Source organism: Balaenoptera physalus (genome assembly GCF_965194825.1).
Source record: "Balaenoptera physalus genome assembly, chromosome: 8".
NCBI lineage: Eukaryota > Metazoa > Chordata > Mammalia > Artiodactyla > Balaenopteridae > Balaenoptera > Balaenoptera physalus.
The window spans coordinates 98,845,783-98,865,197 of NC_138887.1; the positions used below are offsets into that span (position 1 = coordinate 98,845,783).

Sequence of the window (19,415 nt, forward strand, 5' to 3'; positions counted from 1 at the left end):
TCAACTGCAATCAGTTGGACTTACTGCCTCCATTCCCTTATTTATTTATTCACGAATTTTTCTTCCAGTTTTGTTGAGATATCATTGACACAGCACTGAAAAAGTTTAAGGTGTACAGCATAATGATTTGACTTACATACATCATGAAGTGATTATCACAGTAAGTTTAGTGAAAGTCTATCATCTCATATAGATACAAAATTAAATAGAAAAAATTTTTTTCCTGTGATGAGAACCTTTAGGATTTACTCTCTTAAAAACGAACATGTAGGGGTGGAGTCAAGATGGCGGCCTAGGAGAACGTGGAATTTGTGTCTCCTCACAACTAGGGCACCTACCAGGCACCAGAGGGGGACCACGGACACCTAAGGGCACGGGAGGAACCCTCAGCAACCGGGTGGGACGTGGGGCGTGGGGGGAGTGAAGGGGGAGGAGAAGTGGAGGCGGGACGGGACTGGGGCCCCTGACGGGCAGCTGGGGAAGGGGAAGGGATCCCACGCCCAAAGGAGGAAATTGGGAGGGCAGAGGATCAAAAGGGAGCATGGCCAGGTTTCCCCTGCCCACTTGGACCCCCAGGAACCTGCTGAGATCCCGGGCCTGATCCTCTGCCCACCTAGGCCCCCTCCAGCCACGTGGGTCCTGAGGGAGTGGGAGGGAGGGAAGGGGGAGCAAAAATAAAGGCCGGACCTCCAGGACCGCACCCCTGAGGGGTGGCTGGGGGAGGGGAGGTGTTCCGACACCCAGCAGGACCCACCCACGGTTAGGGGTCCAAAGGGGATGGGGGAGACCCTGGGGGAGACCGTGGGGGGGGCATGGAGGACTGGAAGGGAACACGGCCAACGCTTTCCCTGTACACCTAGGCACCAGGGAGTCTGTTGGGCTCCCAGGCCTAATTCTCTGCCCTCGGAGCCTCCCTCCTGCCGCCCAGAGCCCGAGCCCCGCCCCTATACCCCAGCCAGGGCCCTACCTCCAAACTCCGGAACTCCACCCTCCAGAGGCCCTCCTTTGGACGTGCTCGCAATGTTTTATTTATTCCCCCTATAAATTAAACTTATTTAATAAACCAGTTATAATAGCAATAAAGGAAGAAATTCGGCTGTTGTTTTAGATGAGATTGAGGGTCTCAAAATTGGAACGAAGAACAGATCAGATATGAGTAGAAGGCAAAAAAGTAGGGAAGCTTCAAAACTTTGTGTCCTCTCTTGACTCAGACCTTTCCATGAATTCATTACTCTGTTTAAAGTTTTGTGAATTTCATGATATCAAATACATTCACATTTACATTGATAGTAAAGAAAAAAGGTATATTAAAAAATAGAATATTGCTAGATGATTCTTTTTTTTAATTTTAAAATTCTTTTCTATTAACGTAGGTGATTCAGAGCTGATGTCAATCTTAAAAAACAAACAATTTAGGGTTATCTGATTGGCCGACAAAATATATGTTTCTCTGGTTTACACTCCTCCACAAAAACTGCATGGCCTTCCCTCTCTGTCTCTTGTCTCACTGCAGACTATTATTGTAACTTCACATAATTTCAAATTTTATAAGACTCTAAAAACGGCAGAACTTGGGGTAAATTATTAGTCTCCTAAATTTATTTGCAGATCATCAATTTGTTGTCTGCTGTAAATTATTATTAAAATGTACAATGCTTTCCATTATTTCAGTTAATAACGTCTACCCTAAAGTTAAAAATGTCAACCAGGTTAAAAAAAATACATGGAACTATTCTTCCATAGGATTTTTATAACATGAAAATTAAATTTTAAAAAGGGTGACACTGGAGTCTCTGGTGGCTTCAATATCAGGACAACTGTTTGTAGCTCTTTAATCAGTTGGAAATCATGACAAAAGTCATGACTAGCTAGTATGAAACAGGCTAGCTAGTATGAAACAGGCTAAGTAAATGTAAAATCACTATCAAGGCTGATAGTATTGAAAGGGAAATAAAGTAAGAGCAAATCAAGGCTTGTAATCCCTGAATAGAAACCAGAGAACATGTCTTTGCAAATTCACTGCTAAACATTAATGATCCAGCCCCATACTCATGATTCTTCAAAACTTCACACTATCATACTTCTTAAAATCATTCTTTTAAAATTTATTCCCCCAAAGTCTAGCTGCTGCAGAAGAACACACGAAAGAGTGACAAGTATCTAATAAGGAAAATGTTATTTCTTCTCTCAAAACAGTGGGCCATCAAAGACAGAGGAGTTTCTTAATCTAGTTTTGTTTTGTGTCTTTTTTTTTTTTAACATCTTTATTGGAGTATAATTGCTTTACAATGGTGTGTTAGTTTCTGCTTTATAACAAAGTGAATCAGCTATACATATACATATATCCCCATATCTCCTCCCTCTTGTGTCTCCCTCCCACCCTCCCTATCCCACCCCTCTAGGTGGCCACAAAGCACGGAGCTGATCTAGGGGTAGGACAGAAAGACGCAGACATAGAAAATGGACTTGAGGACATGGGGAGGGGGAAGGGTAGGCTGGGACGAAGTGAGAGAGTGGCATGGGCACATATACACTACCAAATGTAAAATAGATAGCTAGTGGGAAGCAGCCACATAGCACAGGGAGATCAGCTTGGTGCTTTGCCTTGTGTCTTAACATAACACAGTCAAAAGCAAATGTTTCCCTGATTTTCTCCCTACAATGAAGCTGGCAAAAGTGCCAAGTAGATATTGTTTGCAAAGAGGTAATTTCCAACTTGGATATTTACAACCATGACAGGCTCCAAGTAGAGAAATTTCTCTTCCGAGATATACTGAACTTCCTCAAAAGGAAACAAAAATGCTGAAACAATTTTATTTTAAATTTTATTCTTCTTTCAAGAAGAAAGGGACACTTTGTATTCAGATCAGAGCTGCCAATCAAATCCTGACAGACCAGTACTTCTCAGGTAGTATTAACATGTGTCACCAAAATTTGAATGAAATCAGGTGGAGAACTCACAAGGAGGAAGATTTTCTTAGCTAGTGTCGGTCAGCTCTGCTGTGACCGTGAGGATGGAAGGGGCCAAGTGGTTTCTCCTGGTAATGTGTATAAAGTGTGTCTTCCACACCCCCCAACAACATGAGTTATCCCAAAATGCAGTCTCTTCCATTTAGAAAGGAAAATCTACTCTATTATTGGCTGCAAAGTGTTAGGACTCTAAGCTGAATACAGAAAGGCAAGTTACAGGCACACAAATCAATCCTAGGTCTGCCAGTTTTTCAATCTAAACAATATCAATCTTAGAAGTTATCCTTTTTCAAATACCAGTCCTTGAATATACTTAGAGTTTTCAATCAGAGCTCCAAGAACAACCTACCCCCATAGGACAAAATTTTCTCTCCCTGCAGTCACCTGAAGTGTGAGTTTATTGCGTATTCACTTGGATTTCAAGAGCAGAACATTCTGACTCTCCTCTTAACCCTTCCCTGGCTCTAGACTGCAACACATTTTCCCAATCTCCTTGGTTCCTAAAGTAACTTGATATTACTTTCGGTTGCTATTGGCTTTTTCTCCCTAGCTGCTTCTTTCTCATCTCATTTCTTCTCAATTAGTCCTTTGCTACATGTCACTTTTTTACATCATATATTCATATTTTCTGGCCTTCAGTCATTTTATATTTGATTTCAGTTCACCTGCACTCCCTCACTGGGACACAGTATAGAATAGTGTTGGACAAAAAATCCTTGCATCAGTAAGCATGGAGTCCTAGACATCTGTCAGATAGGATATTTCTTGAATTATAACTTCAGGGCTCAAAGCATTGAGCTACTACAGCTGTAATAGCCAACTTCATTGTATGAATATAAAATAAACTAGAAATTAGAAATTCAAAGTATCTCCTATACTCCTAGGAAGCAACCTGCCCACTGACAAGGACTAGGAATCTCTGAAGAAGTTTTTGTAAGTGGTAACGATCATTAATTTAGTTTAGAGCTATTCCTATTACCCATATATTGGAAGGTTGAAGAGCTCGTGAAAAATACCTTTCTTTACCACTGATGTTAACTTATAAAGCTATTCAAAACTTAAGGAGCTTGGGAGATTGGGATTGACATATATACACTAATATGTATAAAATAGATAACTAATAAGAACCTGCTGTATAAAAAAAATAAATAAAATTAAAAAAAAAAAAACGTAAAGAGCTTTCTCTGACATTCTCCCCAACAACTCCCACCCATAAGAGTTACCATGACAACACTTCCTTTTTACCAGGATGTGAAAAAGCAAAAACACAAACTAGAACTCTTCCTGTAAAGTCAGTGTCCAGTTAATTCCTATATTCATTCATAAATATCCCAACAAAATCTTGCCTTAAGAACATATATTTGGAATGTTGGCAGCATAAGTTATGGCCAGATTCTGTCTGCCACTTCTTTTCTAAATCTAATAATCTACACAATTAATAGGCAATTTCCCCCTTCACAAGTGAGATAACATTTCATGAGGTTACTTTCAAAACCACATTGACACTGCTGATCTAGGTTGGGAAGTGGGCTCATGAATTTGCTGGCCATTCCTTCAGGACCCCTCTGTAGGAAAAGTCTAGATGTGTGAGAAAGAATAAAGTCATTAGAGACTATGTAATTACACAAAATGCAAAGGGAGTTGTAACCAACAGACAAGATTTTTAATAAATGCCAGAAAAATAGAAAACGGAGGCTCATAGGTTGATAGATAAAAACAAATGGAAAATTCATGACCTAAAATATATTGCTAGGGACTTCAAAGGAAACCAGTTTGCCCAAAGCGAACCCCATGGAGATATAGCACCCAGAGACAACAAGTAATTTGAATTTTATGAGCTTTAAATTATATGAAAACATTGTGCTGAAAGAGTAGATATGCAGGATCACTGATGCATGGGCCACCCATCCCGCTCAGTTGTCATTTACTGCCAGGCCTCCATTCTGAATGGTCCCTCATTTCTTAAGATATTTGTTATCTTAGGAGGTAAGGTTAAAAAGCTAATTTCTAATCTGCAGTATGTAAAGGAATGTCCTACGCTGTCTCAATTTAGTGAATTCACTCAATACTAATTTTTTAAAAAAAGTAATATATACAGTAATCTGAAGCCAAATAGTAGATCATCATCCCAAACCATTATATTAATCTCAGAGTAGTAGCTAAAGTTTCCTTCCAGATCTGGTATAGTATTCCAGGGACAACCACAGACAACATCTAGTCATCTAGAAATTTCTATAAAATTTCCACACTGTAAAACACTGAAATTTTCACTCTAACCTACATTCTAGGTGATGATGCACTCCAAAAAAACACTAGGTATGACACTTTACACTGAAATACTATAACCACAGAAAACTCACTGCCTCACTACACTACAGCATAGTGACTAAATATCCAAATAATAATTTGGAAGCAACTTAAATATTCATTGAAGTTTCTCAGTAATTCCAAAGGATGAATCTCTATGTAACCCATTTAACTAAGCACAATTTCTTAAAATCATTTGCATCCCTCTTGAGCAAGCTTTCTTCCATGGATGGTCTCTTGACCTCAAGCATTCATTTCTCTCTCTCTTTCTCTGTAAATTTTGCAATTTGCAGCTACCTGAAAGACTCTCTCTTTCTTCTTTCTTCCCTCTCAAAATATCCCACCAAACCATCCCATGCTACTTTCTCTATGCTCATTCTGACCTGCTAGATATATTCGTTTCTTTCTCTGATCTTTTCAGTGTAAATCGGTCAAGCTTATTTCAGTGATTCCTGATTCCCCCCTCATTCATAGACCTGATTATGGACAACAAAGATGTTTCTCCTTAAAGAGAAAACTAGACATACTCTTTCTGTTACATATAAACAGCAATATCATCATAAAGCGTTGCTTTGAAGCTAAAAGAAATGATGTATTTGCACATATTCCTGACATGGGAAGAATTTTTTGGTGAAAGAAATAAAAGTAGTGAGATGGGAAGGAGGACACAGTTTGGCCAGAATCCTGCATCCCTCTGGGTACAGCCTCTCAATCCCGCTCCCCCTTAGCGTCCTGTAGAAAGAATGGGAATAAGAGAAAGGAGAAGGAGAAGGGATGGCAGAGAAGAGATGGGTGGTTAGTATGAGGAAGGAGCAACTGGCGTGGAGAGGAATACAGCTTGGCTGAGTGTGTCTGCTCCTCCATGGGTCGAGCTGTATATGTGCCAGGTGGTGAGGAGGGCAGAGGAAGCCACAGAGCTCCAGGACATTGCTCATTTCTCTTCTTCAACATTTAGAGAATCCGGTCAGTTTGGGGGCAGCCACTAGGGAGTGGCAGCAGATGGCTGCCACGCTCCAGAGGTGCACTCTTAAATGGTGAGGGTTCCAGTTATCAAAAGCAGCTATCTTTTATATGCCAATAAATATAGCCTACTACAAGGCTGCAAAAAGACACATTCGTGGAAAATTACCATTTTTAATTTGGAGTTTTAATTTAGTTATCTAATTTTTCTAGTATTTGATCTTATATATCAGCTATAGGACAATGATTAAACTTAAAGAAAAAAATACATATTATCTCTTCCCATCTCAACTTACCCAGGAGACGAATGGCCAAGTGACAATTCTAGGAGAGGTTTTTTCAGATTCAACCCACATTTACTGAGAACCTACTCTGTGGGCCAGTTAAAGTACCAGAATTTTCCATGGGCATTCTTATGTGAGGTGGGTATGAAAAGTTATTTTTTTAAGGGAAGGTAAAAGATTTCACTTCACACACACACACACACACACACACACACACAAAAAGATGCAAAAATCAGAGGAAACTAAACACTAGAAGTTCAGTTCTGTAGAAATGTATGCAAATCCAATTCTGACTGATTTTATACTTACCTCAATATATGTCAAAACTTCTCCCAAATGGGAAAATGACAAAGTTGAGATTTGTTTTGTTTTTAAATGTGATTTTGTGTGGCTGTTATTCTCTATACAAAATGATTATGGCCCTCACAAATAATAGCTAGCTAACAATTCTATAGCATTTTGAAGCTTCCAAAGTAGTTTCACATACAAAACTCTTAATCTTTAAGAAGATTCTGTAAAATAGGAGTCAGTATATAATAGGAAGCTTCAATTCCTAGTTGAGAAAAGATTTCGGAGCTGTAACTGTGCTGACTGGTGTCAGCCTCTATTCTGGAGCAGTGACATTTTAATAAGCTTATGGCAGGCAGTGGACATTATAACAAGGCTTCGCTCAGATACTGGTAGAAGGTGTCACCACTGGCCAACTAGTTTTATAGAGTTTTTATGGGAATGGCAAAGTAGTTGGTATTCAAGGAAAAGAAATTTTTCTTGCCTGTCTTCTGGGGTACACCAAGAGTGTCTATAACTTGTCAGCTGAACTACAAGCTCAGCCCTGATAGATTCTGAATTTGTTCACTAAATCATTCACTTACATATACAAAATTATGGCACTTAAAGAATTACTGAAGATTAATTTAAACAGTAAGATGTTTAACAGTGCTCTGTTATTAACCAGTATTACAGAAATGGTTCTTAAATGAACTTTGAATTGTTGTTATCTCTACCTCAAAATTCCCTAAATTCCTTAAATGAGGTCAGTTAAGTTCAAGAAAATACTGCAGAATAGACTGAGGAGTTTTGTAAAAAGAAAACTTGCTTGTCCCATTTGAAGAACTAAGTTGTGTTTAGGATAAAGGATTTTTTTTTTCTGTAAATAAGCTGTAAGTTAAAGGCATGCCTATTCACTAATAATTTAAATGGCCAAGCAGCACTGTTAAATTATGATTGTCTCTGAAAGCCATCTTTTTTATAGGCTGATGGCAGGTAATCTTCCTAATGCCCAGTGGTCCTCAGGTCATTGCTTTACAGGGACTGATGCTAGTTATAGAATGATATCCACACTCAATGCTGAGATCCAAATTCCAAAATTCAGTTTTTGATGAGATCTTTTGTGATTTCCTTCCCATTTCCTCTGTTCTTCATGAAAATTCTGAGACTCCCTCTCTCTGCATCTGTGCAATCTCCTCCTTACCCTTGCTATGCCCGGCCATCTTGCCCATTGTTCAGAACATTCAAGATCCATCTAGCTTAAATGTGACTTCCTCCTTGAAGCTTTCTTCTATAGCAAGCTTTTTCCTAAAATCTCTTCTGCCTTCTCATCTACTAAAGAGTCATCATGAGCTCCACCTTTCCTGATTCCCATAACCAACCGTTCACCAACTTCTTGATTCTGCTTCTTTAGTATTCCTAAAAGCAGGCACACTGGTGTAGGATATATATGCCTGGGAATTTCATCTATGTTTCCACTAGCCAAGTGAACTTAAATAAGTAACTTATTGTTAATCTTAGTTTCCTCTTCTATAAAATGGCCATTCTAAGAGTATCTAACTCACAGGGATATGACAAAGATTAAATGAGTTAATAAATGTAACTTAGGTGGAAGATCCAACTTAAGCCAACATTTTTCACAGTAAGTTTCAAGGCATATTAGTTCCACAAAATGTTCTTCAAATAAAAAAGGATTCATGGTTAAATCAATTTATTAAACATTACATTCAATGCCCATTTCTCAGTCAGCCACGGTGTACATTAGTATATTAAAGGGTCTCCAAATTCTTGCAGGAAAACAAAACAAAACAAAACAAAAACAGTTGTCCTAACATTCCCTAAGCTTTTTTAACCAGAGGGCCTTTGTGTGCATATATAGCAGCTATTTAAAATTCTGCAGAACCAGTGTTCTGAGAAAGGCATTTGAAAAAATGCTGACTTGGACAAGAGCCACAGTTATCATTTTGGAAGTTATTTCAGCCTCAGGTTTCCAACAGTTTTTGAATTTTTTTTTTTGTAAAAGAGACTACTATCTCCTAATGTTCAGAGTCATCATAAACTCTCAGAAAAATGAACCAAATTGTCCTGTGGGAAGCTGTGTCATAAGGGTAGTAGAATGGTATGAACTTTCAAAAGCCAATTATTTCTTAACAATCTCTTAAAAGTTATGAAAAAAGTTCTGTTTTTCATGCAATGCCCAGTAATTGCTCAGCCAGCCCGTAACAGATGCAAAACTTCATCTCAGGAGAGAAGTTTTACATACAAATATGTAAAAATCTGATAAAGAGTGGAAAGAACTCTGGGGAGATTCAGGAAGTGGATAAGCTCATGCCTGTGATGAAGGCGGACTTGACATGAGATCACGGTGCCCGAGTTCTGATACCTCTACCTCTGACTATAAAACTATTGACTGTACATGAGGTAAGAGGGCAATAAATGCTGCAGCTTGATTGCCTCAATGTCACAGGCTGAATGCAACCCAATTTTTGATGGCACAGCAGGAATTCCGAAATCATCTTATTTTTCTCTTTTTATAGGAGAAAAAATAAGCCGAGCTCACATTTATTGCTCATATGTGGCCTTTTCTTCTCTACCATGACATCCCCTAATTCTTCACAAACATAGGACTTATTCCCTCCTTTTAGAGATAAACTAGCATTTCTCCAATCACATTAGTCATTTCTACTTAGCCATGTTTGAATTCAGTCTAACTAACAGAATCAACTTAGCTCCCCTATAGCAGAGTCCTATTTTTTAAAGCATATTATAAAAACATGAAGCTGGGAGAGCAAAAGAAAACTAATACCATATCTATTTTGAACAATTTTTACATTTCTATTAAAACCAAGGTAGCAAAATACCTAAGTTGTCTTTATTAACCTCTCCCATTTTGGTTTTAGTTTTCATAGGGTATGAGTAGCCATGCTTCTTTAAAATAAATATCCCAAATTGAAAAAAAAAAAATCACATAAGGAAGCTCTCTGTTCGGTGAGGTTTACACCGTAGGATCACTTCTGTATAGTTGAATAATGGATGGCTTAAACTTTTAAATCTAAAAAACAAGTAAACAAAAACAGGAAAATACATCCAACATAACTCTCACTATCTGAAGTATCCAGTTTGAGAATAATAGATCTGGAAGAAATTTTAGTGAATAACTACATTAAATTCCTAATTTTATAAACATGGAACTTGAGGCTCCAAATATTAAGTAATAAAGCACAACCCTATCTCAGGATGAATGAGAGGTCAGGGTAAAAACAAGTTTCCTAGTTTCCAGTGACACTTTCCACACCATGTAGAACCTCCTAGGGTCTGTCCTCCAAGTCCCTGTGTGCCCTGAACAACATGAAATTACACCCCTGTCAAATATTTTATGGAGACCATTTATAAAAATTGGCTGATTCCTTGATAAACTAGTTTAAGGATAGGATAATTAAGGGATTTAATTCACAGCTGCTAAGCTTAAAGTGGGTTCCTGCTAGGAGATTTATAGAGCATATGCCAACTGCAGTGTCCCTGAAGGTTCCCTTTAAAAATTTTACAAATTTTAGATCAGTAGTCTCAAAGATCTTATAGTGGCTTAATCTAGAAATCATGTCTGAATTTTGGAATCTTAAAAACATGGCCTGAATGCAGGAAAATGCATGTACCAACAGATCTGACAGCTACAAAAGCAGTCAAATGAGAACTAGATACAGCAAAGCTTAGCAGAGTGTCAGAACAACTTAAGAAATACAGGATAGGGATGTCTTTGAGTAAGTCTTGGAAACCCATTGAGAGTTGCGTTTTAGTGTCATAGACAGCAACATTAGTGTAATATTGACAGAAGGGATGGAAAAGTGAAGCACGATAAGAAAGAACATAGGTGTGGTTTCACAGACTATAACGTTAAGAGGACATAGATCCAGGTGGTATTACTTTTAAATGAGAACTTTTCTCTTAGGTATGTTTGCTGCGATCATAGTAATTAAGCACACTGCAGCCAAGGTGTCACTATGCCAGTTGTGAAGGATCTGAGGTGTATGTTGCAGCAAGAAAGTTTCCTTTTCTTATTTTCTAAAAATATTCTATATTAAAGGGTTAAGTATAACTTCTGAAACTATCTTATAGAAATGATTTAGTTCAGTTCTGAGACGAGACATCACTCTTCCCTGCAGTTTCTCTCTACATACAATTCAACAAATACTCATAGCAGGTTGATGCATAATTATTTTTCAGGAGTCCTTCAAAGAGTGAATAACTAAACATAGTTTGGTACATCCATACCATGGACCTACTCAGTAATTAAAAGGAACACAACAACATGTTTACATTTGGAGGGAACCATGCTGAGCGAAAAAAGCCAAATCCAATAGGTTACGTACAATATGATTTCATCCACACAGCATTCTTGAAATGACAATTTTATAGAAATAGAGGATATATTAGTTATTGCCAGGCACTGAAGGGAGGCATATGGGTAGGATGTGGGTGTGGCTATTAAATGACAATTTGGGATCCTTGTGGTGACGGCAATGTCTTACATCTTGACTATAGTGGTAGATACATGGGCCTACACAGGTCAAAAATGCATAGAAACACCCATACACACGTAGAAGTGAAACAGGAGATATAAAAAAGATTGGTGGACTGTATAAATATCAAGATCCTGCTTGTGCTGTTACACCATAGTTTTTCACGATGTTATCATTGCGGGGAAAACTGAGTAAAGGAGACATGGAATCTTTATCATTTCTTACAACTCCATGTGAATCTGCAATTATCTCAAAATAATGTTTTATTACAAACGATTTTATAACTGATAAAAGCAATCAAATACTAGTCAAATTTAGTACCTTTCTGTGTCCTTGTTATATCCCTCTGTCGTTTATTTATGGATTTAAGAAAGAACACTATTTTACATCTCTACCCCTGAGTTTATGCACAATTGCACATTTCTGCAACTTCACTTAGAGGTAAGGATCCATGACCTCAACAAAATGGAATAGGGACTTGGGAGGATTTCAGCTTCTGGCTCTATTTTCCTTCTTTAGACAGTGGAAGCTTTGAGGAAAGATGTCATGTTAAACTTCTGATTCAGTGAACAGACATATTAACTTTTTTCTTTTTAGTTTCATGCTCTTATCAACTACTGACCTCCATCTACAGCTGGAAGCTACATATTTTATTCATATATAATACTTTTCAGTTCTTACTTGTAATCTCTTGTACGTTGTAGATTTTACATAACACTGATGTGTCCACTGAGCTTTTCAAAAGTACCCTAGGATACAGGGTTCACATATATTTTAGTTTAGTAAATCTACCATAAGAAAATGATTTTTTACCAGTTATTCCTCTATTCTACATTATCACTTTATGTTTGTAACCTTACTGATTCTACTCATCATGTCAAAATTGCACTTATTTTTCTCCTCCCAAGGTTAAAGTAAGGATTAAAATACCATTTATTATCATTTTTATTACTTCATTATCCCCATAAAAGTCTAGAGTCACCATATTCCTTTGCCCTTCTTTGGTGTTGGTATAAAGAGGCACTTTCTATTTTATGTTACGTCCTTCTTTAGTTGCATTGTATTTTTGATTTGCTTTTTCCAATTTGACCTCTATTATTTTTTTAGCTTTCTTTTCCCTGTCTGTGTCACTTTGATTATTTACCAAAATAACTAAGCACTTATGACTTTTCCTATTTTTCATGAATAATAATAGCTTTTTTAGTGCCCCACTTGTATTTTCCCTGATGAACTACTAGATTCCTTGGATACTATTAGATTACCCCGGGACTCTGGCTCCAACTAGATCCAGATAATTGAATCCAGCTTCTGAATTCTTAATCAGATTAAATCATTTTATATGGCATAATTTTGTATGTTCTTAAAATAGCAGCATGATTATTTCTGATTCTACTGAACAGCTAGATAAATCTATTGGCCATAATTATTGACAAGAAAATCAACTCAACTACTAACTAAAATTTATCAACTCCCTTGATCCTTTCTTCCTAATTTACTGTTTGTTTGTTTTTCCTACTATGATAAGTGTATCTTAGTAAGTCCTTTTAAATATTTTGTAGAACAAAACACAAACCAAGTAGATGGACAGATAGGGCAGAAAGAACCTGCCAACCAATTAGGTAAAATAAGAAAGAAATTAATTCTTAATTACGGTTTCTGCTAAATAATGGAACGACCTCTTCTCCAGCCAATCTACACTTTGCTGCCCAAAATGTTTCCCTGAAGTGTAAAGCTGAGAATGTCTCTATCGAAAAGCTCACTGTAGCTTAAAGAATATCAACTTGTGTTCTAATAGTTTTTGAAACTCTATAAAATTTAGCTTTAAGCCATCTTTCTTCATTCTGCATGATATGCTCTGCTCAGATAGTCCTCTGTGCTGGCAGCTCAGGATCACACTCAATTCCCTAAATAAACTGTGACCCTTTCCACCTCCCTATGAAAACCTAGTCAACATTCCTCATCTCCATCAATGAACTTACAACTTACATTCTGTAGGCGGGATATGCCTGCACATCCAATAGATGTGCACTCCCAACTCAGGGATGATCCTGGGGATTGAATCTGTAACACCTCTAAATCATTCCAGCACCGTGTAGAGCAATGGCACATTGGAGGCACTTTATTCTGGAATGAACAGATAGATAAATGGATGGATGGATGGAAGGATGGATGGATATATGGATGCTTTTGCCATGGCCTACACACTCTTCCAACCATTTCTAGCCACCAAAGTAATTGAAGATCCAGTTTGAATTCAACAAACTTTATCCAGTCCCTCTAGTTGGAGGTAATCATTACATATTTTAATTCATAGTTTGTTCTTTAATCTGTACCTTCTAAGTATGCATTTATTATAATTATTCAAGTGTACAGTTACCTTTAATGGATTGTAAATCATTTGCTCTCTGGGAGTTTATTTTATTGAACGTTGTACTTCTCAATGGCTTAGCATCCTGCCTGGGAGGGAGCAGTCACTGAATAAATAATCTGTGCACAAGTCAACTTCCTAATCAATAATCTTGGATCAGTGCTGCATATTAAGTCAGTATTTAGAAAATATCAGCATATTGTTCATGACATATTCAACAAGTCCTTACTGAGCCCCTACTCTGTACTAGCAAGAACGTAGTTAAACTTTAATTACCTTGACTTTGCTTGATGTGTCAAAAACATGAATTTACCAAATGCTTATTTTCTCATAAACAAAAATTAATTACCCCAAAATGACCTATTTTGAAAAGAATAAATTTGCATCTAGTGAACAAAAATATAGTTTTGACAACTAATCATCTTGTTACAAGAAAAGGAAGCAAAAAAAAGGCCTTGTCTGAATAGAATATAAAGGCAGGAAATAGAGTGGCATTTAAAGTCCTATTGGAATGTAGTAAAGGGTCTCGGAGAATTGACTTCACATTCATACTCTGTAGGATGGGAAAAGCTTTATATAATGCTTGTCTCATAGGGTGAATGATCTTTTATATGCACTGACAATCATATGAAAGAGCATTTTCAAATGCAGGCAACTTTGCAATGGGGAAACAGGCAAAGAGGAAAGGCATGGGTCCTAAGAGTCAAGGCAAACTAAGGGTCAAGCGTCCCCTTGAACATTGTTTCCACTCCATTCACTCCGTCCTCTACTTCAAGGCTATGTCAATACCCTTCATCACAGACAAGCTGTTCCTCTATGACATTAGGGAATCTAGTGATTTTGGTTAAAAACTTTTGATGTTTATCCAAAGCAATATAACCATGAGGCAAATGAGGGGACTCAGAAACTTTCTCTTTCTGTATTTCAAGCAGGTTGAGGAACCCCTGGTATAGCATGTATTTGCCTGACCATTGGCAGGCAAAGACATATATTCATTAAAATATCATGTTATAAATGCTACAGTAGAGGTACATAGAAAAGACAGATTTAATGCGCTAAATCAGAAAGCTTGCTTGAGTTTCTGGTTGTCCCCAAAGCACTGACTCATGAAGCCCACTTTTTTTTTCATACCAAAATAAACATTTGGGGTTTATTATATAGGCACAGACAAGTTATCATAGTGTAACTCTTTTTACAGTTACTCCCTACTCAGAACATCAAGATAAAGGCAGAAAAGACTTTTCATATATGGAATTTCAGATTGCAATACCCATTATAGGTCCTCTGCAATAGGCTGGTTTTCCTGGCAAAACAAAACAAAATTTTTATTACCATATTCGTTTAACACTGAATATGTAGCAGGCAGTGTTCTAGGATCTTTGATATGCAATTTCCTTTAATTATCTCAATAACTCTATGAAGTAGTTATGACTGTTTCATGCAGATGAAGAATCTGAGACTACTAAAAGAGGTAAAATAAGATGCCCAAGGCTCAGGAATGGAAGGTTGGAACACAAAAATCTTCTTTCTGACTTTGAGGTCTTGTTTTTGACCACTATGTATTGGAATACTAATGCATTTAATCTTCATAATAAGCCTATTTATTATCCCACTTAACAGATGAGAAAACTGAGGGTCAGAATTCAGTACCTGGTCAAGAGTTACTTTCATCTATGGAGTGGCCCCACACAAAATTAAATGAAGCCCTTCTTCTTCAAATCACCCTTTCCAATTGACTCCATGCCGCTAACAATGAAACAGTCTTATGAAGTCATTATCCTTTACTATCTTTATTTATCTTCAAATTATTTATTTGAATAAAAAAAGAATAAAACAAAACAACAAAACAAGCAAAAACTATGTCTCATTCTTACAGTAATCTAGAAAGAGTAGCTCTGGTTGGAAGTACAGAAAAGTGAGCCCTCAGTTATTTTAGGCCCATCCGGTAGCCTCCCTACACCTTCTCCCTGCGGACTCGAAGCAGCATATGGCTGTTCTTTTTGCAGTTCAGGCTCTGCTGTTTTCTCTGAACCTCTAGGTTGCAGTACGTTTTGTAATTACTAATAAGGACCACCTGCCTCTTGAGAGATTCAGCCTCACAAAACGGAGAAGCCTAATTGTTCAAATGCACTCTCAGGTAGACAATATGCCCTTCATGCGTGGACTGAGATTACTGAATAAAAAACTGAAATCAAAATCAACAGTTATACTAACTCATTGTAATTGCTAAGTTAAGAACATATGTTAGTGCCATAAAAAAGAAAAAAAATGTTTAGAACAATGAAGACAATGGGAAATAAAACACCTCATGATTTTCCAGGAAACAAAAAAAAAGCATAACCTACTTTTACAATTTCTTTCACTCCACTAAGATATATTGAGGGCAAATTTATTGCACTCATATATGCATAATCATGCACCCTCTGTGCACAAACTTATCCTATGGTTGAATTCAGTCAGAAAAACTGGCTCTTTGAAAATAAGGCGAATTCAATCCAATAACTGGCTGATAAATGCTTACCATTAAGAGTGTGAAATCTATTGCAAATCTGGTTTAAGAGAATAAGAAGAGATGAAGTACATGGGGAAGAGTGCCCTCCCCTGCCATCATCACAACCCCCACCAGCAGTCAGGCCAGATTCGGGGCCTGTCTCTGGGCTGCAGGTGCAAAACCATGGACCTACCTTCATCTGTGGCCTGCCCCACTGCACTAGAATTGTTGGTTTGAGTGTCTGTCCTTCCAGTCTGTGAGCGCCCTGAGAGCAGAGTTCACATTTTCACTCTAATCCCAGCACTTAGCATGCAGTATGTGCACAGAATGAATTTATCCAATCCATTCAAAAATAACTGCCTAGGTGACAATATCTAGCCACAGGCTACCATAGGAAAAGAAACTACATACTTATATTAAATAAAGTTTACTTTGTAAGTGCAGATAGATTTGCTAAAGTATTAAGGCCAATATTAAAGGCAGGCAATGGGCTATAGGGACAAATGGTCCCCATTTTAGGGCTTCCCTGGTGGCGCAGTGGTTGAGAATCTGCTTGCCAATGCAGGGGACACGGGTTCAAGCCCTGGTCTGGGAAGATCCCACATGCCTCGGAGCAACTATAGGCCCGTCAGCTACAACTACTACTGAGCCTGCGCGTCTGGAGCCTGTGCTCCGCAACAAGAGAGGCCGCGACAGTGAGAGGCCCGCGCACCGCGATGAAGAGTGGCCCCCACTTGCCGCAACTAGAGAAAGCCCTCGCACAGAAACGAAGACCCAACACAGCCAAAAATAAATATAAAAAAATTTAAAAAATAAAATAAAATAAAATGGTCCCCATTTTAAGTGAACATATTCTGAACTTGCTAAAGCAAACTCAAGTGCCTCTTCTGACAGAACCTTCACTTCTCTACTCACCACACTCATTCTCAGATCTCCCACTGACCACATAGAATCATGAGACACTGGATTAATAATAGGTAATGTTTACGGATGTCATGTGTGCCAGGCCCTGGACTAACTGCTTTACTGTATTATTTCATTTAATCCTTATTACAACCATCTAAGGTAGGTGCTATTAATGTTTCTACTTTATAGACGTCAAAACTGGGGCAAAGCATTTGTTTGGTGCCTTGCCTAAGATCTAAGCAGAACTTCAGTAAATCTGTCACTTTCCAAGAAACCCCTCCTCTACCTTCAAACAGATGACTAATCCTGTTCCCAAGTAGAAACATTTTGTTTGTCCTGATAAAATTCAGAATTCAACCCTTGACATATGACCTCTCTTCACAAACTAATTCACTCTCTTCTGACAGTTGATTCTGTTTCAGTGAAGCTAGCATGGCTATGTAGTTATAAACGATCATAATCATGCATGAGAAATAATTCTTACAAATCGTTTTGATATATTTTATGAGCAGTAACACAATAATAAACAAACTTTTCATGCACCGTAAATGTACATAAAAGAGCAGCTTGAGATTCAACATAAAGTTTTATAATAAATATATCATATATAGAGAGAGAGATGTGTGTGTGTGTGTGTGTGTACGTATGCTTGTGTGTATAATTATTTTAGGTATCTTCATATTATATATTAATGCACATATTTTTCGACCATTGAACTTTGTTATTTAAATCCTTAATCATAAGAATATAGTAAGCAGTTTGGCATTCATAAAAGTCAGATAAAAAGTAGCTTCCCTATTTTAACCCTTATCAAATTTTCTTTGTTGTGTTTAATTATTTTATTTCACAGAGGTCCGCTGTCAAAAGGGCTTTTGCCAAGAAGCGATTGATTTTCAGATTGGCATCAGTAACCCACAGAGTTACCAAAGTTTTGTTTCCATAAGTTTGGGTTGCAGGACAAGGGAGAAGGTTTCATCAGGCTGCTACATGTAGTAAGGTGTAGATATGTGGTCTTACGAAGTACAGCCATAGTTGCAAATATGAGCTGTCTTTGTGCATTATTGAATGTGGAACTGTGATAATTAGCAGGAAGTCATTACAGAGACAATAAATCATAAATATCCTAGTTTTCTTATTTCTCATTATCTGCTTTTCTGAGAAATACGGTGACTGGTGCTACATAAACGTAGCACTTCAGGGGCTACATTTGGACATACAGAGGTGAAAAATGTATTAAAAACACCAAATTGATGTCTTTTGAATGGGTTCAAACACAAGAAAGCACATACACACGTGTAAAACACACACAGGCAAGAATAATCTCTCTCCCCGCTCTCATGTATGTCATAAGTGTTTACCTTCCAGCTAGGATAAGCTATAGCTAGGAAATGAAATTAACTTCATTTAAGAAATGAACTCAGCTCTCACAGTGTTATGGTAGCTTTGAGAATCAAGAAGAGGAGGTACTGGGCTTCCCTGGTGGCGCGGTGGTTGAGAATCTGCCTGCCAATGCAGGGGACACGGGTTCGAGCCCTGGTCTGGGAAGATCCCACATGCTGCGGAGCAACTGGGCCCGTGAGCCACAACTACTGAGCCTGCGCGTCTGGAGCCTGTGCTCCGCAACAAAAGAGGCCGCGATAGTGAGAGACCCGCGCACTGCGATGAAGAGTGGCCCCCGCTCGCCGCAACGAGAGAAAGCCCTCGCACAGAAACGAAGACCCAACACAGCCAAAAATAAATAAATAAATTTATTAAAAAAAAAAAAAAAGAAGAGGAGGTACTTTTACTAGAGTAAAGAGTGACATACACATTAGAACAATATAACAGTAGAAGAGAATGTTTCTGGTTTATTAGACACATTTTAAAAGCACCTCACTGCCTACAGGGGAAACACTGCTGCTGTAGTGATTCCTCGGCCACTCAGTTCCTGTAAACAGTCCAGCGTTACAGATGTATGAGAGAATGTACTATGGACATTAATGCTCATGTATGAAGGAACTCTGATCCTTAGTTGCGACCACAGAGCACACTCCTTGTTTGTACCAGAAGGAGCCGGCGTGCATGGATATGGCACCACAGGCTGTTAAATTTTGAAATGATTCCTTACCCCGTGGTAAGCAGATGCTTCTCCAACCACTCCTGTGCCCTCCTCACGCAGCCACTGCCTGCCCTATGCCCTGTGACTTCCCAGGCCTCCCCATCCGTCAAGTTCAGGATGGGCCTCCTGCTCTGGAGCCCCTTATGATTAGTGGGTGCTGGTGACAGACAGCTCCCCTCAGTGTCCCCGAAGACCCCTTCCCTAGGATAGCCCCTCTGGAGGGCCGCTTGCCAGCTAGACACATCTG

At 38.3% G+C, this 19,415-nt stretch overlaps 1 protein-coding gene across 1 annotated transcript in view; it reads right to left on the reverse strand.

The window, feature by feature from the left end:
* GRM8 (glutamate metabotropic receptor 8) overlaps positions 1-19,415 on the reverse strand; it is a 794,802-nt gene that overhangs the window by 152,474 nt on the left and 622,913 nt on the right. The window lies entirely within an intron of this gene.